This window comes from Rattus norvegicus, chromosome 4, assembly GCF_036323735.1.
Source record: "Rattus norvegicus strain BN/NHsdMcwi chromosome 4, GRCr8, whole genome shotgun sequence".
Taxonomy (NCBI): Eukaryota; Metazoa; Chordata; class Mammalia; order Rodentia; family Muridae; genus Rattus; species Rattus norvegicus.
Genome location: NC_086022.1, coordinates 166,811,826 through 166,835,536, shown reverse-complemented (window position 1 = coordinate 166,835,536; position 23,711 = coordinate 166,811,826). Strand labels below are relative to the sequence as shown.

Genomic DNA, 23,711 nt, shown 5'->3' with positions numbered 1-23,711 from the left:
CTGTTTAATTTCTGTTTCCATGATCTGTCCATTGATGAGAGTGGGGTGTTGAAATCTCCCACTATTATTGTGTGAGGTGCAATGTGTGTTTTGAGCTTTAGTAAGGTTTCTTTTATGTATGTAGGTGCCCTTGTATTTGGGGCATAGATATTTAGGATTGAGAGTTCATCTTGGTGGATTTTTCCTTTGATGAATATGAAGTGTCCTTCCTTATCTTTTTTGATGACTTTTAGTTGAAAATTGATTTTATTTGATATTAGAATGGCTACTCCAGCTTGCTTCTTCCGACCATTTGCTTGGAAAGTTGTTTTCCAGCCTTTCACTCTGAGGTAGTGTCTGTCTTTGTCTCTGAGGTGTGTTTCCTGTAGGCAGCAGAATGCAGGGTCCTCGTTGCATATCCAGTTTGTTAATCTATGTCCTTTTATTGGGGAGTTTAGGCCATTGATGTTGAGAGATATTAAGGAATAGTGATTATTGCTTCCTGTTATATTCACATTTGGATGTGAGGTTATGTTTGTGTGCTTTTCTTCTCATTGTTTTGTTGCCAAGACGATTAGTTTCTTGTTTCTTCTAGGGTATAGCTTGCCTCCTTATGTTGGGCTTTACCATTTATTATCCTTTGTAGCGCTGGATTTGTAGAAAGATATTGTGTAAATTTGGTTTTGTCATGGAATATCTTGGTTTCTCCATCTATGTTAATTGAGAGTTTTGCAGGATACAGTAACCTGGGCTGGCATTTGTGTTCTCTTAGGGTCTGTATGACATCAGTCCAGGATCTTCTGGCCTTCATAGTTTCTGGCGAAAAGTCTGATGTTATTCTGATAGGTCTGCCTTTATATGTTACTTGACCTTTTTCCCTTACTGCTTTTAATATTCTTTCTTTATTTTGTGCGTTTGGTGTTTTGACAATTATGTGACGGGAGGTGTTTCTTTTCTGGTCCAATCTATTTGGAGTTCTGTAGGCTTCTTGTATGCCTATGAGTATTTCTTTTTTTAGGTTAGGGAAGTTTCCTTCTATGATTTTGTTGAAGATATTTACTGGTCCTTTGAGCTGGGAGTCTTCACTCTCTTCTATGCCTATTATCCTTAGGTTTGATCTTCTCATTGAGTCCTGGATTTCCTGTATGTTTTGGACCAGTAGCTTTTTCTGCTTTACATTATCTTTGACAGTTGAGTCAATGATTTCTATGGAATCTTCTGCTCCTGAGATTCTCTCTTCCATCTCTTGTTCTGTTGGTGAAGCTCGTATCTACAGCTCCTTGTCTCTTCTTTTGGTTTTCTATATCCAGGGTTGTTTCCATGTGTTCTTTCTTGATTGCTTCTATTTCCTTTTTTAATTCCTTCAACTGTTTGATTGTGTTTTCCTGGAATTCTTTCAGGGATTTTTGTGTCTCCTCTCTATGGGCTTCTACTTGTTTATTTATGATTTCCTGGAATTCTTTCAGGGATATTTGTGACTCCTCTCTATGGGCTTCTACTTGTTTATTTATGATTTCCTGGAATTCTTTCAGGCATTTTTGCGATTCCTCTCTGTAGGCTTCTACTTGTTCTCTAAGGGAGTTCTTCACGTCTTTCTTGAAGTCCTCCAGCATCATGATCAAATATGATTTTGAAACTAGATCTTGCTTTTCTGGTGTGTTTGGATATTCCATGTGTGTTTTGATGGGAGAATTGGGCTCAGATGGTGCCAAGTAGTCTTGGTTTCTGTTGCTTGGGTTCCTGCGCTTGCCTCTCGTCATCAGATTATCTCCAGTGTTGCTTTGTTCTGCTATTTCTGACAGTGGCTAGACTGTCCTATAAGCCTGTGTGTCAGGAGTGCTGTAGACCTGTTTTCCTGTTTTCTTTCAGCCTGTTATGGGGACAGAGTGTTCTGCTTTCGGGCTTGTAGTTTTTCCTCTCTACAGGTCTTCAGCTGTTCCTGTGGGCCTATGTCTTGTGTTCACTAGGCAGGTCACTTGCAGCAGAAAAGTTGGTCTTACCTGTGGTCCCAAGGCTCAAGTTTGCTCTCGGGGTGCTGCCTATGAGCTCTCTGTGGCGGCAGCAACCAGGAAGATCTGCGCTGCCGTTTCCGGGAGCTTCAGTGCACCAGGGTTACAGATGGCGTTTGGTGTTTTCCTCTGGAATCAGTAATTTGTGCAGGGTGCAGTCTCTTCTGGTTTCCCAGGCATGTTTGCCTCTCTGAAGGTTTAGCTCTCCCTCCCCCAGAATTTGGGTGCAGAGAACTGTTTATCCGGTCTGTTCCTTCAGGTTCCGGCAGTGTCTCAGGCACAGGGGTCCTGCCGCTCCTGGGCCCTCCCCCACGGGAATCCAGAGGCCTTATACAGTTTCCTCTTGGGAAATTGGGTATTTCTTATTTACATTTCTATTCCTTTCCAGGTTTCTGGGCCAACATCCCCCTAATCCCTCCCCTTCCCCTTCTCTATGGGTGTTCCCCTCCCCATCCTCCCCGCATTACCGCTCTCCCCACAACGACCACGTTCACTGTGGGTTCAGTCTTTGCAGGACCAAGGGCTTCCCCTTCCACTGGTGCTCTTACTAGGCTATCCATTGCTACTTACACGGTTGGAGCCCAGGGTCAGTCCATGTACAGTCTTTGGGTAGTGGCTTAGTCCCTGGAAGCTCTGGTTGCTTGGCATTGTTGTTCATATGGGGTCTCAAGCCCCTTCAAGCTCTTTCAGTCCTTTCTCTGATTCCTTCAACGTGGGTCCCATTCTCAGTTCAGTGGTTTGCTGCTGGCATTCGCCTATGTATTAGCCATATTCTGGCTGTGTCTCTGAGGAGACATTTACATCCAGTTCCTATCAGCCTACACTTCTTTGCTTCATCCATCTTATCTAGTTTGGTGGCTGTATATGTGCGGACCACATGTGGAGCAGGCTCTGAATGGGTGTTCCTTCTGCCTCTGTATCTAAACTTTGCCTCCCTATTCCCTGCCAAGGGTATTCTTGTTCCCCTTTTAAAGAAGGAGTGAAGCATTCACATTTTGGTCATCCTTCTTGAATTTCATGTGTTCTGTGCATCTAGGGTAACTCAAGCATTTGGGCTAATATCCACTTATCAATGAGTGCATACCATGTGTGTTTTTCTGTGATTGGGTTACCTCACTCAGGATGATATTTTCTAGTTCCATCCATTTGCCTATGAATTTCATAAAGTCATTGTTTTTGATAGCTGAATAATATTCCATTGTGTAGATGTACCCTATTTTCTGTATCCATTCCTCTGTTGAAGGGCATCTGGGTTCTTTCCAGCTTCTAACTATTATAAATAAGGCTGCTATGAACATAGTGGAGCATGTGTCTTTGTTATAGGTTGGAGCATCTTTTGGGTATATTCCCAAGAGAGGTATAGCTGAGTCCTCAGGTAGTTCAATGTCCAGTTTTCTGAGGAACCTCCAGACTGATTTCCAGAATGGTTGTACAAGTCTGCAATCCCACCAACAATGGAGGAGTGTTCCTCTTTCTCCACATCCTCACCAGCATCTGCTGTCACCTGAGTTTTTGATCTTAGCCATTCTCACTGGTGTGAGGTGAAATCTCAGGGTTGTTTTGATTTGCATTTCCCATATGACTAAAGATGTTGAACATTTCTTTAGGTGTTTCTCAGACTTTCAGCATTCCTCAGGTGTGAGTTCTTTGTTTAGCTCTGAACCCCATTTTTAATAGGTTTATAAGTCTCCCTGCAGTCTAACTTCTTGAGTCTTTGTATATTTTGGATATAAGCCCTCTATCAGTTGTACGATTGGTAAAGATCGTTTCCCAATCTGTGGGTTGCTGTTTTGTCCTAACCACAGTGTCCTTTGCCTTACAGAAACTTTGCAGTTTTATGAGATCCCATTTGTCGATTCTTGATCTTAGTGCATAAGCCATTGGTGTTTTGTTCAGGAAATTTTCTCGAGTGCCCATGTGTTCGAAATTCTTCCCCACTTTTTCTTCTATTAATTTGAGTGTATCTGGTTTGATGTGTAGGTCCTTGATCCACTTGGACTTAAGTTTTGTATAGGGTGATAAGCATGGATTGATCTGCATTCTTCTACATACTGACCTCCAGTTGAACCAGCACCATGTGCTGAAAATGTTGTCTTTTTTCCATTGGATGGTTTTGGCTCCTTTGTCAGAAATCAAGTGACCATAGGTGTGTGGGATCCTTTCTGGGTCTTCAATTCTATTCCACTGGTCTTTCTGTCTGTCTCTGTACCAATACCATGCAGTTTTTATCACTATTGCTCTGTAATACTGCTTGAGTTCAGGGATAGTGATTCCCCCTGAAGTCCTTTTATTGTTGAGGATAGTTTTAGCTATCCTGGGGTTTTTGTTATTCCAGATGAATTTGTAAATTGTTCTGTCTAACTCTTTGAAGAATTGGATTGGTATTTTGATGGGGATTGCATTGAATCTATAGATCGCTTTTGGTAAAATGGCCATTTTTACTATATTAATCCTGCCAATCCATGAGCATGGAAGATCTTTCCATCTTCTGAGATCTTCATTTTCTTTCTTCAGAGGCTTGAAGTTCTTATCATACAGATCTTTCACTTGTTTGGTTAAAATCACACCGAGGTACTTTATATTATTTGGGACTATTATGAAGGGTGTCATTTCCCTAATTTCTTTCTCGGCTTGTTTCTCTTTTGTGTAGAGGAAGGCTACTGATTTATTTGAGTTAATTTTATACCCAGCCACTTTGCTGAAGTTTTTTTTTTTTAATCAGGTTTAGTAGTTCTCTGGTTTTACTTTTGGGATCACTTAAATATAATATCATATCATCTACAAATAGTGCTATTTTGACTTCTTCCTTTCCAATCTGTATCCCTTTGATCTCCTTGTGTTGTCTGATTGCTCTGGCTAGAACTTCAAGAACTATATTGCATAAGTAGGGAGAGAGTGGGCAGCCTTGTCTAGTCTCTGATTTTAGTGGGATTGCTTCAAGTTTCTCTCCATTTAGTTTAATGTTACTACTGGTTTGCTGTATATGGCTTTTATAATGTTTATGTATGGGCCTTGAATTCCTATTCTTTCCAGGACTTTTATCATGAAGGGGTGTTGAATTTTGTCAAATGGTTTCTCAGCATCTAATTAAATGATCATGTAGGTTTTATCTTTCAGTTTGTTTATATAGTGGATTACGTTGATGGTTTTCCGTGTATTAAACCATCCCTGCAGGCCTGGGATGAAGCCTACTTGATCATGATGGTGATTTTTTTGATGTGCTCTTGGATTCAGTTTGCAAGAATTTTATTATTTTTGCGTTGATATTCATAACGGAAATTGGTCTGAAGTTCTCTTTCTTTGTTGTGTCTCTGTAAGGTTTAGGTATAAGAGTTATTGTGGCTTCATAGAAGGAATTCGGTAGCACTCCATCTGTTTCAATTTTGTGGAATTGTTTGGATAGTACTGGTATGAGGTTTTCTTTGAAGGCCTGATAGAATTCTGCACTGAACCCATCTGGACCTTGGCTCTTTTTGGTTAGGAGACTTTTAGTGACTGCTTCTATTTTTTTAGGAGTTATGGGGTTTTTTAAATGGTTTATCTGTTCCTGATTTAACTTTGGTACCTGGTATCTGTCTAGGAAATTTTCCATTTCCTCCAGCTTTCCAAGTTTTGTTGAATATAGGCTTTTGTAGTAGGATCTGATGATTTTAAGGAAGAAATAAAGAAAGAAATTAAAGACTTCTTAGAATTTAATGAAAATGAGGGTACAAGATACGCAAACTTATGGGACAAAAAGAAAGCTGTGCTAAGAGGAAAACTCATAGCTCTGAGTGTCTGCAGAAAGAAACAGGAGAGAGCATACACCAGCAGCTTGACAGCACACCTAAAACCTCTAGAACAAAAAGAAGTAAATACACCCAGGAGGAGTAGAAGGCAGGAAATAATCAAACTCAGAGCTGAAATCAACCAAGTAGAAAGAAAAAGGACTATACAAAAGAATCAACAGAACCAAAAGCTGGTTCTTTGAGAAAATCAACAAAATAGATAAACCCTTAGCAGACTAATGAGAGGACACAGATTGTGTGTCCAAATTGACAAAATCAGAAATGTAAAGGGAGACATAACTACAGAGTCAGAGGAAATTAAAAAAAAATCATCAGATCCTTTCCAGTTTCCTAACTCCTAGGTTACCCAACAAACCTCTCCCAAAAATAAACTAGGATTCGGGTGCAGCTGAGTGGTAAAGGACTTCCTAGTCTAAGTGAGCTCCTGGATTTGATCTATGACTGAAAAAGGTGAAAGGGCTCCACCTGTCAGTGCCTTGCTAGCTTTGAAGGTGGAAGGAAAAGTTATCGAGTTAATCTGTCTGGTAGCAAGTCCTCAGCTCTGAGAAAGCCCAAACAGAGTTGAAGCTAATCCAGCAATGGTGCCCCACTGTGGATAATGACGATGGTAGGCAGGAGTTTGGACCAAACCAAGGAGTCTGGGAAACGTCTTAGATGTTGGAAAACCATGGAAACCAATCTTTCCCAAGATTCTCCATATACATTCCATAGAGGAATATATACAGTCATTTTAGTACAAGGGGACCTTTGTCGAGCTTCCAGCAGGCAGAGCTGCGGGACATTATCTGTGTTAGCCAAGCAACTGCATTTGTGTAATTTGTTAAATCGGCAATAGAAAACTAACATATGACCTGAGCTACCAGAATTTAAAGCTAACATAAATCACATGTGGACGTTTACTCATGACCAACACTCTCTGGGCTACACCAAACCAGTGTTAACACAAGGTCACGCTAAGGGCAACAGCCCACATTTACTTCCTTGTTTCTTCAGCTGATCATACAATACCTGTTTTTTTTCCCCTTACAAAATTTTTCCTTTATGACCCCAAGAATCCTCAGTATGGTAAGAGACTCATAAACTACCAACATATCTACTCCTATCTGGGTCCCACAGTTTCATTACCTGGCTTCAGTTTCCTCAGTATCCTGGGAAATTGCTTAAGGTGCCAGGCACCACTGCAGTGATTCCGGATCTGACCACAGCTCCATCAGAGCGTCTCTGCTGATCTCTTATTGCCGGGGAAGCCGTTCATGGAAAGCTTCTGACATGTCAAGGCGTTATCTTCTCTTTGAGGTCTCCGTGCTTCCAGATAAAGTGAGAAGAATCGCTTGACTCACTTCATGTTAAATGTCTTTGAAACGGTTTCATAGCAGTGTGTCTCGGGATTAAACACTTTTTAGGTTTTAAAAATGTCCTTTTGATGAAACAACTCTACCACTTGAATTATAATTCCCATCTAAGGTTCAATTGTACATCAAGAGGGCTTAGACAAAGGAGTGTATGATACCTCCCCTTCCCCACACACCTTTCCCCAGGAGAAAGGAGGCTCCAGAACATGTTTCTAAAGCAAGCTTTGTACTAAATATTTGATGACGTACTTCTAGGACTTTATTTTGCATTTATTACTCTTAGGTTTCTCCGTGTTGTGTTGGTGGTTCTTTTGTCTTTGTAGTATACTGTGCCTGGAGTTTTGACAATTTCGAATTCCCAGGAAAACGGCTGATACAGGGTCTACCAGACGGTGGCGCTGTTGGCCTGCACCATGGCTCCGAGCTGCCCTGAAGAGACTTTTGCACAGTTCATTCACCTGGCAATCGCAATCGAAAATGAGCGCGTCGCTTGGCAACAAGTCCAAGTTTTACAGTTTCGGACGAGGTTTCCTGCTGGCTGCTATGTGGTGAGTTCCGGAAACCTCAGCGCCCGCAGATTTCCCTTTGTGGGGCGCCCGCCCCAACTTCATCCTCTGAGGGCAGCCACGCCCCACTAGGCGAAGCTGAGACTGGAAAGCCTAAAGCCTTTCCCTGAGGCTGGCACACCTTGCTGTGCCTCACCTGCCTCTTCCAGTCCCCTGAATGGCCAGCTCCACCTGAAACCAGAGTGACCTGAGGAGGAACAAGGTACCAGCCTGCTTCTTAGGTCAGAGGGAGGGTGAGCCACAGGGGTGAATCTAGGTGGTTTGAAGTTTGGGGAGAAGAATGGAAAGACTAGGGGTGGAATGGCCAGGCTGGCTGGCTGTATGAGAACCGAGGTGCATGATCTTTATTTCTTTGGAGCAAGTGTCTTGTGGCTTTTGATTTCTGTCTTTTTTATTACATGAAAACGTCATTTTTGGCAAGGAGAACAGAAGATGAGATTCTTGGAGAAGGAACATCCAGAACCTAGAGAGTATATAAAGAATGAGGGCCCATTACTTAACTGGGGGTCTGTAGCCCCTCAAATGGGTACCTTGGGTTTAGTACACTCAGCCTGGTAATTAGGCATTCTGGTTCCAGTTACCGTACAAGGCTGCGGATTCTCTATTCTAAATGAGATAATATTTGTATTATCTTATATTTCAAAATTACATGTTGTCCTTTTTTGAGCCAAATCTATCGTCTTTTTATTCTTCTCTTTTTTCTTTCAGTTCCTCAGTCCTTCTCTTTTCTCTTCTTTTCTCTTCTCTTCCCCTCCCCCACCTCTCTCTCTCTCTCTCTCTCTCATTCTGTCTCTCTCTCTCCTCTCTTTCCTGTATTACTTCCTTCTGTAAAGAGTCTTCTCCCATGTGAGTTTCTTCTGTGTATGAGGCTATGCCTTCCCCCCATTGCTTACTAAAAGCCATCAGTGGATGTAGAAAAAAAAAGCCAGGGGCTGCTGGTTTACTGTGGTGGACCTGGGTGGTCACTGGACTTTGCTAACTGCCTGATTTATCACCTTGTCACATTCAGCTTTTCCACTCACAGCCCCTAGAGACTGATCCTTTTTCTGAGTCATCCCAAAGTATTTGTGCTATTTCAAATTATAATCTACTCCCCACCCCCTTGCTTCATTATTGGCACTTAAGAGTAGGATCAATCAGGGTTTGCACAACCAAACCTTTAGTTTCAAGTTGTAGAAACGGCAAGTGCTAAGTACATATGTCTTCAGGACTGTTGCTCCTGCGCTCCATGGGAAGGGTTTATTCTGGGCCTTTTACTGGGTTTGATAGATGGCTGTCTTTATATTGTAATGCCTCCCCCCATGGGCTGGAGAGATGGCTCAGCCATTCAAGGCTAGGCTCACAACCAAAAATATAATGCCTCTGCCCCCTACATTTGTCTGCCTTTGCCTTTCATTTTTTTTTTTTGTAAGTAGAGCAGTTATATTAGGCTTAGAACAATCCTATTTACCTTTTAAAAGATTCTGTCTCTAAATGTCAAATGTGGGCATAGAAGGTGCAATATCAAATACGCATGGAGGCAGGGGGGGAGTCACAATTTAACCCCTGACAATAGTCAGGACCTCTTGTCTCCTGCTGAGTCCTCTTCCCACCTTCTGCACCACTCCCTGTGCTCTCAACATGTTCTGAAGTTGCACGGTCTGTGATTTTACACTTCTCTTCTGTTACACCACGAGCTCTCACCTGTGCTGCAGCTGCTGTAACCAATGAACACACACACACATACACATACACACACACACTATATATATATATATATGTATATATGTACATATATATATATATATATATAACCAAAACTGGTGGCATAAAACACAGTCAAATAAGAGCAGGATGATCTGTTTCTCTTTTCCTGGAGACTCTAAAGGAAAATCAGTTCCCTGTTTTGCTTGTTTCTAGAGTCTCTGGCATATTTCTGAGTCGATGCCCTTTTGTCCACCTTCATACCCCACACTGCCTGGGTTTATTTATTTTTTTCAGTCCTTCACACTGATGCTTTGTCCCCTTCTTGACCATTTAAGGGTATTTGTGACACACCAGACTCACTCTTTCTCTTTATTTGATTAATCCCATCTGCACCATCTGCAATGTTAATTTTAATACTAATAAAATCAACCTATTAATAGGTTCCAGAGATTTGGACATTGTGGGAAGAGGGAGTAATGTTTCATCTTTTTTTTCTTCTCATTGTTGGAGAGTGAACTCAGGGTCCTGTTACCACTATATCCTCAGATCTCTCTCTCTCTCTCTCTCTCTCTCTCTCTCTCTCTCTCTCTCTCTTCCCCCATACACATCTTTTCTTTTACTAACTTTTACATTATGTTTGTGTCTGTGTTAGTTGTATATATGTAGACACATACACCATTCCACATAAGTGCAGCCAAGAGGCATTGATCCTGCAGAAATGGAGTTGGGGGCATCTGTGGACCACTGGAGTCAGGTGTTGGGAACTGAACTGGTGTCCTCTCCAAAAGCAGTGAGCCCTCTTAACCACTGAGCCATCTCTTCAGCCCAATCTTAGCCATTTTTTGTTTTCTACTTTTCAACAGGGTTGTGGTTGTCCAACCTGGCTCTGAACTGACTCTGTGCTTCAGTCAGGTCTTGAACCTTCTATTTTCATGCCTCGACTTTGAGAGTCACTGTTAGTATCCACTTTTTACTCAGAGGTCAATGTTTTGCTTGCTATGTATAGCAAGGTAGTTTAAATACTTTTTATAGAGAAACACACCAGCTTGCTCAAAGATAGAATGAAAAAAAAATGTGTGTTCACCAGCAGCAATTGGGTACCATGATAGTTTCTGTACAAAACTGTTTAAAGAAACTCCTTGGGATGGTGAAATGGATTAGTAAGATACTTGTTACATAGCCCAACAACCTAAGATGAACCCCCAAATCCATTAAAAGTGGAAGGAGAGAAGCAAGTCCTCTGAGATATACACAATGAACTGTGGTATATGCATGTATTTATGCACAGACATCATCCATCTATCTATCTATCTATCTATCTATCTATCTATCTATCTATCATCTATCTATCCATTTGTCCATATATAATATATTATATATATATATATATAATAAGTGAAAACAAGCACAGTTTTTTCATGGTTATCATTGCAGTTTGATGTGCTCAATCAATTTCTATAGCTAATTTCTTATAAGGATGACTTGCAGACACAGGTATATTCATAGACAAATTGACCTACTCAGTAAGCCTCTGCTCTGGGGATACATTCATGAAAAGGATAACCCAGAACCTGCATCTTTGTGCTCACGTACATTTCCTTTGTTCCTGTGCTCTCATCACTTCAGATCCATCCTCAGCAGTGCAAGTTTAGCTGGTCTTGGTTCCCACACGCTCTCTGTATCTATATCTGTCTGTGCTGATGTAGGGTGCAGAGTCGGACTGTGATGCCCTGCAGGAAATGGATGTGGGTGGAAGAGAACAGATAATAATAGGAAACTTGGATTAAGTGTGGGCTTGTGGTGTGGGTGCCGAATCGAATGCTCTCTGTTCGTTAGAGCATGCCTTGGACACAGTTTCCGAATGGGGAAAACGAGAGAAGAAATGAATTCCCTGAAGGTAAAGCTGCCGGAAGCTGAGACCACTGAGAGGCCTGTCTTGAGTCCAGGTCCTGAATTGATTTACCTTTGTATATTATTATTAGTGTTGTTATTGTTGTGGGGATTTTTCTCTCTGGCTGTTGTTACTGGTTTTTTGTCATTATTTGTTTTAAGACAGGGTGTCACATATCTCTGACTGTTTTGAAATTCACTGTGTGGGAAAAGATGACCTTGAATGTCTGGTTCTCCTTCCTCCACTTCCCCAAGCGCTAGAATTCAAATATGAGTCACCATGCCTGAGTCTGAGAATTGTTTTAAGTGCTGTCACTCCATGACCAAAGGAAAAACAAAGCACATAGCTCTCTGTCTCTGAATCTCTCTCTCTCTCTCTCTATATATATATATATTTTTTCTTCTTCTTCTTAGAAAGAAAAGGTGGATATAGATATAGATGTCCCTAAGGATACTTCCGGGTTTAAAGACTGGAACCTTTTTGTCTTGAGCTTCTAAGAATTTCTTTGAGTTCTCTACCTAGAATAATAACAAGAAGATAGGTTAATGTATTGTCTGGGACACTTACTTTAGAATAATGTAGCCTCTTTCCTGAGTGTGCCTATCCTCTACCAACTCAAGGTAGCAGCCTCCTCTTATTGCACCAGCTCCCTTCCCATTGCACCAGCTGAGTTGCAGCTATGACTAAAGACTCAACAAGCAAATTAAGGGCAGAAGGACTATTTAGTTTGATGATCTGAGAATGCTGTTTATCAAGGTGGGATGAAACATGGCAGTGGGGGTTTGTGGTTCTGATGGCAGAAGTGAGATTTTCAGGTGGGAGGAACTGTGCTCCCTCTCACCTGTCTCATGTAGCTCAGGCTAGCTTCAAACTTAGGATATAGCTGAGGCAGTCCTTGAATTCCTTGATGCTGGGATTATAGGTCGCACCATAACACTTGGCTTGACTTTCTCCTTTTGATTCAGTCTGGGATGAAGTACATAAAACTGTGCCTCCCACATTTAGGGTGGGTCTTCTCTCTTCAGTTAAACTTTTCTGGAAACAGCCTCAAGGACACCAGCAGAAGTGTGTCTCCTTGTTGACAGTGATAAAAGAGGACACTTGCTGACCTCAGCATTGGACTCATCCACTTAAGTACAAGCAACACAAAACACACACACACACACACACACAGATGTGCACACACACAGACGTGCACACACACACATGTGCACACACACAGGCTTGGGATCAGGTCAGGTTTGTTGGATTGACTTCTGCTGACTCTCACCTAAATGCTGTATGAGTCTTTGTTAATCTTGGTCCTGACGTTAGTGCTGCTTCTAATCAGTTGGTGAGTACAGCAGCAGGATTTGTCAGTATGAGGAGCAGAAGTACTTTGTGATTGATTGGAAGGCTAAAGGGATGCTGAAAATCCAACCTGAGCATTTGTTCTTCTATCTGATTTGTAGTCACTTTCCACAAATTCAGATCATGTGATTGGAATTTGGTTGGGCCTTTCTGGCTTCTTGCCCTTTGAATTTCCCTCAAGGCCTCAGTGTCATACCTTCAAGGTTCCTTGAAGCTGACATCTTGATATGAACCAGTTCTGGTAGAAGAAAAGAACAGAGTGCTGGAATATTCTTATAGTCTTAGCAATCAGGATACTGGTTAGTAGCAAATCCTATCTGTGTGCAGGGTTGGGGTTCAGAAGCCTGTCCATCCTGAGGCTTGGTAGCAGAAGATACCATGACAGCACATGGGTACAGCCATACCCACTGGAAACCTTGAGTGTCATGAAGCTCCGCAGCTGCTTGACCAAAAAAAAAAAAAAAAAAAAAAAAAAGCAACTGATTGTTGCAATTGCTGTCCTTCTGCCTCAGCATTTTGCATAATTGGGAACTTTCTGCTCTTCTTGACCCCACATAACCTCAGTTTCATCCTTTTCTCACTCATAATCCAAACTGAGGATGATGTAGTAATACACCCAGAATCAAGATATTACATGCCATTAGGTTAGATCTATCCTTTTTTTTTTTTTCCTGGCTTCAGACAAGGGTGTTTTTGACTTGCGTTGGTGTTTAATCTGTATGTTTGTATGACGATGTCGGATCCTGAATGGAGTAATGTGAGCTGCACTGTGAGTTCTATGAATTGAATCCTGATCTTTTGGTATCCTTTAGATGAGCAGCCAATGCTCTTAACTGCCGAGCCATCTCTCCAGCCTCAAGCAAGACATTTTAAAACTTAACACCTATAGCATAGTTTTCATGTGTATTATATTTTTAGTATAACAGCAGTGAGGTGTTCTGACCTGATTTTCTACTATAAGAATGAAGGATGGGGGCTGGAGAGATGGCTCAGTGGTTAAGAGCACTGACTGTTCTCTCAGAGGTCCTGAGTTCAAATCCCAGCAACCACATGATAGCTTGAAACCATCTATCATGAGATCTGATACCCTCTTCTGGTGTGTCTGAAGACAGCTACAGTGTACTTATAAATAATATGTATTTAAAAACAAAGAATGAAGGAAAACTTAGCACCTCAACAATGTAAGACTTTGTGAGAGGAATGCAGATAACCCAAATAGTATTTTCAGCCATCTGTGTGCACTCCATCTTTCATCAACTCACTAACTGCTCCTCTTTCTTGGACCAAAATGAAAAGAAGGGATTTTCAATCCCCTGCACTAGTAATGAGTAGGAAACAAGGCAGCCTCAGTTGAAAGTGAAAGCAGGAGTTTAGATTATGTACAACTGGGAGGGCAATGAACACCAGATGGTATCTGCAGAGCCATAACTGGTGATAGGCTGTGGGTGATAGCGTGGCGTAAATCCCTTACAAAAGGGAAATTCTTTGATGGCTTGGATAGAGCTGATGATAATGCACTCTGTATATTGTCATGCAGGAGTAAATGGTTTAGCAGTGATATGGGAGCTACAGTTTTGTGGACTCAGTGCTGGAGAACTTGCCTGACATGGATAAAGCCTGAGGCTTGATTTTTAGCACTGCCAAAAAAAAAATTAAAAAAGTACCCTAAATCCTAACAGACTGGAGGGAGAGAGTAATAGAAATTGTGTGACACATATTTTGGGTTTCAAGGAAGCAGCGGGTTCTGCTGGAGGATAGATTAATAAAAGTCAGTATGGAGATAAAAGTTAGGAACATGAATTCTTTGGATGTCCTCCTGGCAATGAAAGGAAGTAAGATCATCCCAGAGCTGTCAGCAAAAGTGAGCTTGGTTCAAATACCAACAGAACTATACATGGTGCTTTTGTTTCTATCTGTCCAGCAGTGGTAGAGGGACCAGTGGCCCTATTGCAGACCACAGTGCTTGACTTAGCATTCTGGACTGACTCTAGGAGGCCCTGATGGTTAGCTTGGTTGTACATGGGTTCTTCAAGAGACAGAATTTCTGTTGCCTCAGAAAATCACATATGAACTTATTTCTTAATTTTTTGGTTTACATGCAAAGCAACAATATTCAAAATGACATTTTCGTACACATCAAAGTATGATTATCTGTCCTCATTCGTTTCCTTCTTAGGGTTTCTCTTTTTAAATTATACTTTATTTATTTTGCATATTCGTGTGGGCCTGAGTGCTACAGCACACATGTGTAGGACAGAAGTCAGAGACAACTTGTTGCTGTGATTTCTCTTCTTCCTGAATGTAGATCCCGGGGTTTGAATCCACTTCCTCAGGCATGGCAGCAAGGACCTTTACAGGTTGAGCCATCTCACTTGCCCTTATGGTATCTACTGCTGTGATAAACACCATGGCCAACAGCAACTTGGGGAAGAAAGAAAGCAAAAATTACTCAGACAGCTGCATTACCAAAGCACTCCCCAGCATGGGTGACATCTGACAAAATCTGGAAATCTGGATCATACTTCAGAGTCTTCAGATAGCTCAACAGGTTAAAGAGTGTCCTTTCTAGGCAGTTCAGTTGGCCCAAGCCTCTTATAGGCAGCCCAGTTGCTCTTAACTTCATTTAAGTAGTTTCAGCTTGTCTGAAAGTATCTCTGAACAGTCTTGACTGTGTAATCTTGGGGAGGGAACAGTCTATTCAACCTGGTCAGCATCAGGAATTTCCTGAAGACTTTCAGTTGCTTACTTCCTGAGCTTCCCTACAGGACAGAATGTTTTACACACACACACACACACACACACACACACACACACACACACACACACACACTCTTTCTCACATAGACACATAGACATGCAAAAAACAAAGAAAACAAAAAAAGTAACAAAGCCTTGTAACATTAAAACTATCAAAACTTCCTGTTGAAGTTGGTTTGGAAATCATGAATTGTATAACAAAATAAAATTTACTAAAAACCACTGTGATTGTGACCACCTCTATTAGACATTGCTTTAAGATCTTTAGGAAATGACATCAGTGTCTGACTTTGGAGGAGCTTCAGGGAAAACTTTAAGAGCTCTGAGACTGTCTTCGTCTTCTTCTTCTTCTTCTTTTTCTTCTTCTTCTTCTTTTTCTTCTTCTTCTTTTTCTTCTTCTTCTTCTTCTTCTTCTTCTTCTTCGTCTTCTTCTTCGTCTTCTTCTTCGTCTTCTTCTTCGTCTTCTTCTTCGTCTTCTTCGTCGTCTTCTTCGTCGTCTTCTTCGTCGTCTTCTTCGTCGTCTTCTTCGTCGTCTTCTTCGTCGTCTTCTTCGTCGTCTTCTTCGTCGTCTTCTTCGTCGTCTTCTTCGTCGTCTTCTTCGTCTTCTTCTTCGTCTTCTTCTTCGTCTTCTTCTTCGTCTTCTTCTTCGTCTTCTTCTTCGTCTTCTTCTTCGTCTTCTTCTTCGTCTTCTTCTTCTTCTTCTTCTTCTTCTTCTTCTTCTTCTTCTTCTTCTTCTTCTTCTTCTTCTTCTTCTTCTTCTTCTTCTTCTCCTCCTCCTTCTCCTCCTCCTTCTCCTCCTCCTCCTCCTCCTCCTCCTCCTCCTCCTCCTCCTCCTCCTCCTTCTTCTTCTTCTTCTTCTTCTTCTTCTTCTTCTTCTTCTTCTTCATTTCCATACTAAGAAAGAGAGATGAAGAAAATGACTAAGTTTGACCAGAATGACCCAATTTATTGGCAAAAACCTTTGACTTCTGGAGGCCCCCTCCTCCACCCCGCAGTTTTTCCACTAGGTAAAACACTAAATGAACAACTGAGATATGGGAACAGTCTATGGCTCATTGTGACCTGGGGAGGAAGATGCTTCCTTAAGTAGAAAACAAACAAAAAAATTGGGTGGGAGAGAGGGCTCAGTAGTTAAGAGCACTGGCTGTTCTTCCAAAGGTCCTGAGTTCAATTCCCAGGAACCATATGGTGGCTCACAACCATCTGTAATGGAATCTCATGCTCTTTTCTGGTGTGTCTGAAGACAGCTACAGTGTACTCACATACACACATAAATAATATTTTTTTTTACATGTCAGGGTTACAGATTAGGTGGGGAAATCTGAGTTTTATGAAAAAGCAACTCTCAGGATTTTAATGTTGCACTTGAAGCATGATGACGCAAGGGAGGTTTTGCATGTGTGCCAGTGTGCGTGCAGTATTGCTTGATACACGAACACTGAACTAATGAGCTCTAAAACATGCGAAGGTTTATGTCTTCTACTTTAGTAGGAAAAAAAGAGTCTTCTGTGCATGTCTCCATTCTAAGTTGGCTTGAGAAAGTTGAGAGTGAAGAAGTCAGCACGGCACTCTAGACAGCTTCAATCATTTAGAAAATTAATGCCAGCACAGTAACTGTCCTTTGTGCAGTGGGGAAAGCATTAGCTTGTTAACTCTTTTAGGCCATGTACAAAATACAAAACAAACACCAGGAGTTTCTAAAGGCACCTGGTAGTCTCCCAGTCCACCCCTGTGAATTACAAAGTATTTATGTAACAGAGCCACCTGAAACTGTCATGAATGTTGTGTTGGATTGTTAAAATTCTTTAAAAACGATACCTTTTCTTGGTCCTGAAAGATGTGAGGAACATAGAACTTTCTTTTGGGTAGTAACAATGTTTTGACACTAGAGAGAATTGCTAGGTACTCAAATAAACACACTAAATACCACTGAATCATGTACTTTAAAATGACCACAGCCTGGTGAGATGGGAAGTTGCTGCTCTGCACACCTGATGACCTCAGTTAGGTCCTGGGAACTGAAAGTGGAAGGAGAGAATGGGTTCCTTAATTTGTCTGTGGCACACGTACAAATGGACACATACATATACACACAAGTTACAAAATCAAGAAACAACATGCCAAAGACAAACAAGCTGGAGACAGACAGAGACAGGTAGATTTCTCAAAAAAAAAGGGAAGAAACAAAAGAAAAATGATTAAGTTTATGTTAAGTAAGTCTTACCTCAGTAAACCATTTGAAAAGATTTAAGATATTTTGTATGCCACCATCCATAATAACATTAAAGACGTGGAAGCTGGAAATTACTATGGTAAATGGTATTTAAAGTAAAATATATTCATATAATCCAGTGGTTCAGCCTCAAAAAGTGATGAAGCAATGACTCATGGCTAGAAAACTTTACACTAAGTGAAGGGATGCAGACACAGAAGGCCATATACTTCATTAGTCAATTAATATGAAATGCTCAGGACGGGATAATAGACTTAGACAGAAAATGGCTAGTGAGTGCCCTGGGTTAGGGAGCGGGCACACTGGGAAGTCACTGCTACTGATTAAGAGTTTCATGTCAGGAGGTTTTAGAAACATTTTCTTAAAAAATATTTTCTTTTAAAAATGTTCATTTATTTTCATGTGCATGGTGTTTTGCCTGCACATATGTATGTGTACACCACGTGTGCCTGGTGCTCAGGGAGGCCAGAGAGAGATGTCTGATCCCTTGGAACTGGAGTTATAGATGATTGTGAGCCATCAGGAATCAAACCTGGATCCTCTGAAACATCAAGTGCTCCTAACCATTGAACCACCTCTTCAGCCCAATGACATATATTTAAGTAATGGAGTGATGGCAGTTGTGTAACGTTATGAATGTACTAAAAACAACTTTTTAAATTTTGAAATGCCAAATTGTATGACCCACAATTTAAAAAGCAACATTAAAGGTAATCCTACATTTGCAAAGTAAAGAAGGAAAGAAGAGACAAAGGTAGGAAAGTTGAGAGAGAGAGAGAGAGAGAGAGAGAGAAAACTGGAAGAATGAAAGAAAGAAAAACTTTAAAGAGATAGTACAGTATAGGGTAAAAGCAAGAACATAGACTTTGGCCACAGACTTTCCATCTGGGAGAATTACATGATTGACTATATGTAGGGCATATGTGAGTAGGTTGTTCATGTTCTGCACCATAAATACAGTCAATAGCACTAGGCAACAGGGAGAGAAAACCAGAATCAAGAAAGCTCAGGCTGAGAGTCAGTGAAGGAGCCACAGAGTGGGGCAGAGGTCGATTGTGTGAACTCTGCTCTCCTGATAGGGGGAGAGCCTGGGGTACAATATAGTGATGCAAGTAGTTTCCTGGTCTAATATGTTTTGTTTGCCTGTTTTTGTTGTTGAGTCAGAGTGTCCCACTTGAGTCTGGCTTTGGAGCAAAGACCGACCTCTAAACCTCTTCAATCCTCCTGGCTCAGTCTCTCAAATGCTGGGATTACAGGTTAGAGATACTCTTTGGAGCTGTACCTGGGTCCTGTGAAGTCCAAATGTGTGTGAAGAGATGGTGAACTCAGTTCATGAGTTTTGTTGCTTAATGCAAATAATGACTAGACGCATACTTCTGTGTAGCATTCTTCTAGAAGTGAGGCAGGAAACAGGTCTTGGTCTAATATGAAGGTACCTTTTCAAGAAGACTTAAAGTTTTAAGTGTGTGTGTGTGTGTGTGTGTGTGTGTGTGTGTGTGTGTGTGTACATGTTAGTGCTGGTGCCTATGTTGAAGTCCATGGAATGGGCTGACAATGGAAGCCAGGTGGATGTCTGTGGTCCGTGCTGTTACCAGGTACCATGTGGCAGTCCATGAATGTGCTCCGCTGACTGCGAAGGACAAGACAGCTTCTTCTGTAGTGGTATTGATGATTCACAGTTGAAAAACAGAGACATAAAATGCTCTGTGACACTCTGTGACAGCACCCCCACCAAAAAAGTAACAACTTAGATGGGAAGCCCTCAAAGAGATATAAAATATGGGGCTGTTTTATACCCTCCATTGCATTCGAATTATGATATGGAGACCTGGTATAGTTATTATAAGGTGTCTTGCATTATAACTTGGCAGAGTCCACATCTATTCTAACCCAACTACACTGCACAGTTCACATCTATTCTAACCCAGCTACACTGCCTGCTAACCAGCCATGTGCCCCATTACCTGCCATCTTAGTCTTGCCCAGGCTGTTTCTGCTCCACCCATGTCCTCATGGTGCCTCTCTGCTGAAGCTCTCATGGCCAACTCTTACAGTGAATCTCTTCTCTTCCTGGTTCTTATCTGAGACCCTCTCACTGGGATCAGAAGTCACACCTCATCCTCTCCTGCTCAGCTATTGGCTGATCAGATCTTTACTACCCAATCAGAGGTGATGGAAAACAATTTTTACACAACATTGAGACAGCAGATGCTTGACAGTGCCAACATTTGGACTGCAACTAGATACTTGGGCACAGTAACCGGCATCTGAAGACACAGTGCAGAAACCTATTCCCGAACTCCACCTTTTGTCCAATAAAGTCTCCTTTTTTATATTAGTAAGTAATATACAGTAAGAACAATTATGAAAACTATCAGGTAAAAATTGCATCCATAAGTCAAGTCCACTTATATTTGGCCACCTTAGGGAAAGTACTCTATTACCTATTCTATCTCAGTCAGTGCAAATTTCTGTATATAAATAATTTTCTATCATAGTGTGCATTTAATGTATGAATATACTTTTAAACTTTAAAACATGTTTTTTGTTTAAAAGCTAAACTTAAGTTAAATTGCTAGACTATAACTACCTAGTCTTCAACCCCATCAGAGACCCGAGAAAGACAAATATTACCTCAGTAAATAGGAAATGCAGAGAAAGCAGTTTCCAAAATTACAGAAATGCTAGAGGTTGCTGACTACCTCTTCTTTGGTATCTTATTTGGCTTTCTGGCTCAGTATATGAAAGATTTTCTTTTCTGTGAAGCAGGAATTATGAAGAACTTGCCTACTTTGTTCTTCCAAAGTGTGGCAGTCGACTTCCTCTGTGTCTTGTTTGTCCATAGCGTGAACAGCATGCTCTCTGCAGTTGAGGCAAGAACAGTTTCTTGCCCTGCAGTTAGCTGGCCACATTTGAAGCAAACTCCAAAAGGAGGTTCTTCAATGCTCATCATCTTCTTTGAAGTAGAGTTGGGGTGCTGCCAGGAGCTGATGTCTCACCATCATGAAAGCCTTTTATTAATATAATATCTTCAAATGCCATATTCTGAGATCACTGAGGTTTTGAAGACCATCTGAATATCTGAGGGCAAGTATCTGAATAGACAAATGCTTCTTTCTAGCTTTCTACTGTCTGTTCAACTTTGAAAATACTCACAGGAAGCTAAATAAAGCTTATTTCTGTAATTAACTAAACTAGTACCCAACACAACAAGTTTGATTGACTATTAACTTGCATTTATTAATTATCCTAAGCAGTTTGTAATGGCAGCTTTCAAGGACTAGAGCTTCATGTTACATTTTAAAAATGAGTTGCATAGGTACAATACCTGTGTATAGAGTTGAAACATAATACAGTATGTCGTGGCAAAAATATTATATTTGTATCAATATACAAAATTCCATACCAACATATAAATGTTTGGCTTATTGATGTTCTTCATTTTAAAAGTAGGTTCTGTTAGTGTTCCTTTTAGGCTCTGCCCCACAGTTACCTAGCAACAGCCAGTTATTCCTGGCTTACTATAAAAGGGACTGTTCTCTGGCTCCTAGCCTTTACTCTTTCTGCCCCTTCTCTTCCTGACCCCTTTCTTCCTCTCTCTGTTTCCCCTCTTCCTTCCACATGTTCCTGGCCTGCCCCCTCTCCTTTTCTCTTTCCTCCCTCCTTCTGTCTCTATTCCCTTACAAACTCCCCACCCGCTCTCTAAATAAACTCTGGTCATATGGCTGGTAGTTCTGCAGGGAAGGGATGCCTTAGCATGGGCCAGCCAAGGCACCCCTCTTACCATACCCATACCTGCCTCTACGAAACATACTCCTGACTCTCTTCCTTTTTTATAAAATATAAAAGATCCAATAGCCTACCATTTTATCTTATTCCTATACACACTCCCTTTTTTAATCCCTTCTTCCAGCTTTTGCCCTAACATTAGAGAGAGGAGGAAAGAAAAAGAGAAATCCCTGAATCTAACCTCCTATACTTTGTTTCCTCCTTAAACAAGACCATTAACAACTTTTAACCAATTACTTTTAAACAACAGCAAACATCTAACACCCACTGAATGACCAAAACCCACCCACCCACCCTGCTTTTGGGGAATGGTGTGTTGGTCTCTTTGAGTCCTGCTGTCTTGGGGCAATGTTCTCTTTTTGGGGCCCTAAGAAAATTGGGATAACACCCGAGTTCTAAGGAAGCTAGCTGTATCATTTGTTGTCCAGTTTCTGTGCGATGTGAAAGTATAGGGCTTAACTGAAGTCCTGGCAGAACAGTCTGTAAGTCTGGACCATCTTAGCTAGCCATCTTGAAATTGTTCTGGATGCACGTTCTCAAGGAACAGTTATTGGGGCCGTTTGTGAGGTTGGATCATCTGGGTTACCTGCCTTATCTTCTTTGGTGTCTGGTTCTTTTACTTTCAGTGACAATGTAGATTTTTTTTTTTTGCATTAACACATGTAATGGAAGGTACAAGGTACATGATTCAGCTAAAGATGATTCTTTGCTCTTTGACCAGGTAAGGCATCTATTCTGTTTTGTAAGGTAGATTGGACTGTATAACCAAACTGTAATATAAATTTTATCTATGGTGTTCGAAAGAATGGCATGATAAGTCATGAGGACTCCTGTAGCCAACAAGATTTATTGGCTATGCTTAGGTCAAGTCATGGCTGGAGACATCTTCACATGTCAGCGGGTCTCACAGCTGTTCCCATGTAGAGGGATCAGCAGACATGTTACCAGTTTTGTTGTTGTTCTTTTTTCCTTAATGTCTGCAGCCAAGATTTTCAGGAGGTATCCCGTGTCAAATCTAATCTTTATTAATTTTGATGGAATCCATAGCTCTTCTTAGGTTGAAACAAGGACAAAACTTCAACGCATCAAATCCTTCCTTACAATCTGAAGTTAAAACAATTGCATGGTGATCCAATTCAGAAGTCCTTAAGATCCAGCGTTTTTCAGCAGCTGTGTTAGCCATCTTATTCACATTTAAATATTGAAGTCGATAGAGCATTATTTAATCAATCTCTGGGAGATCCCATATCCCCTTTCTGTTCTATGGGTATTCTCTTTAAAGTCCTGTTAGATCTCTCTACAGTTGCTTGACTTGTAGGATCGTGACATATATCTGCAATACTTTCTATGCCATAATGTTAAAAAATTGTTGTACTTTCCTGGATGCAGATGCCAGAGCATCATCAGCTCCAATCTGCAAAGGCATTTCTGAGATAGCCATCAGCATTAATAAATGTGCAATCTCAGAATCATCTTTTGCAGCACTTAAGGCAGAATCCCACTGGAATTTTGAATGTATCAATAGTATGCTATATCAACATGTATATATATTTTAAAATTTCAAACTCTACAAAGTGAAACACGCAATCTATTGTGTGACACTGTAGTAAGGCAGCATCTTTAAACAGAATCTGTCTTCTATATTCAGAATTATATATTATGTCTCTATGGGTTACCATTATAATTTCTCAAGTCTTTATGGATTTTTCTCATCTAGAAGTACCTCTTTTGTTGTCATTGTAGGTTCCCGATTAGATTCTTCTGAAGATACTGTAATCTAATTTAAATAATCCTCTAAACTCTATTCTACAGCCACCAATCTAGGATTTAATATTTTAGTCTTTTTTCTTCTCTAAGTCTGCTTTATTCTGATCTTTCTTAAAGAGAATATTTACAACAACTACTATTATTGCTGGACAGCAATGATTATGCTGTCATTAAAACAAAATTGTATGGCTCCCAAATGCCCCTTTCTACAGTGTTTTCCATTTTTTTTCTTTTTTTTTCAGAGCTGGGGACTGAACCCAGGGCCTTGTGCTTGCTAGGCAAGCGCTCTACCACTGAGCTAAATCCCCAACCCCTTCCATTTTTTAATATGAAAAATATTTTCTTTTTAAATCTCTCTAATTCTCTCTTTGCTTCAGAGACTTTATAGAACATTTTTTCTTATTTTTCTTTCTCAATCCTCTCTTTGGAGACTTTCTATTTAATATTTAAATTCAGTATTTCTATGAATTGTTTTCTTTACTTTCTCTAGCTTTTATACATCTTTTAATAACACTTCTACCTATTTTTCTTTCCCTTTTTTAGA

At 40.8% G+C, this 23,711-nt stretch overlaps 1 protein-coding gene across 2 annotated transcripts in view; it reads left to right on the top strand.

Moving 5' to 3' along the window:
- Positions 1–6,226: 6,226 nt before the first annotated feature.
- Positions 6,227–23,711, top strand: part of Styk1 (serine/threonine/tyrosine kinase 1) — a 50,281-nt gene continuing 32,796 nt past the window's right edge. The window contains exon 1 of one of the 2 annotated variants that reach the window (XM_063286577.1): positions 6,227–7,896. The gene's annotated coding sequence lies outside the window, so the exon portion shown is untranslated. The remainder of the gene's footprint in view (positions 7,897–23,711) is intronic. The other variant, NM_001427710.1, reaches the window with a different exon arrangement.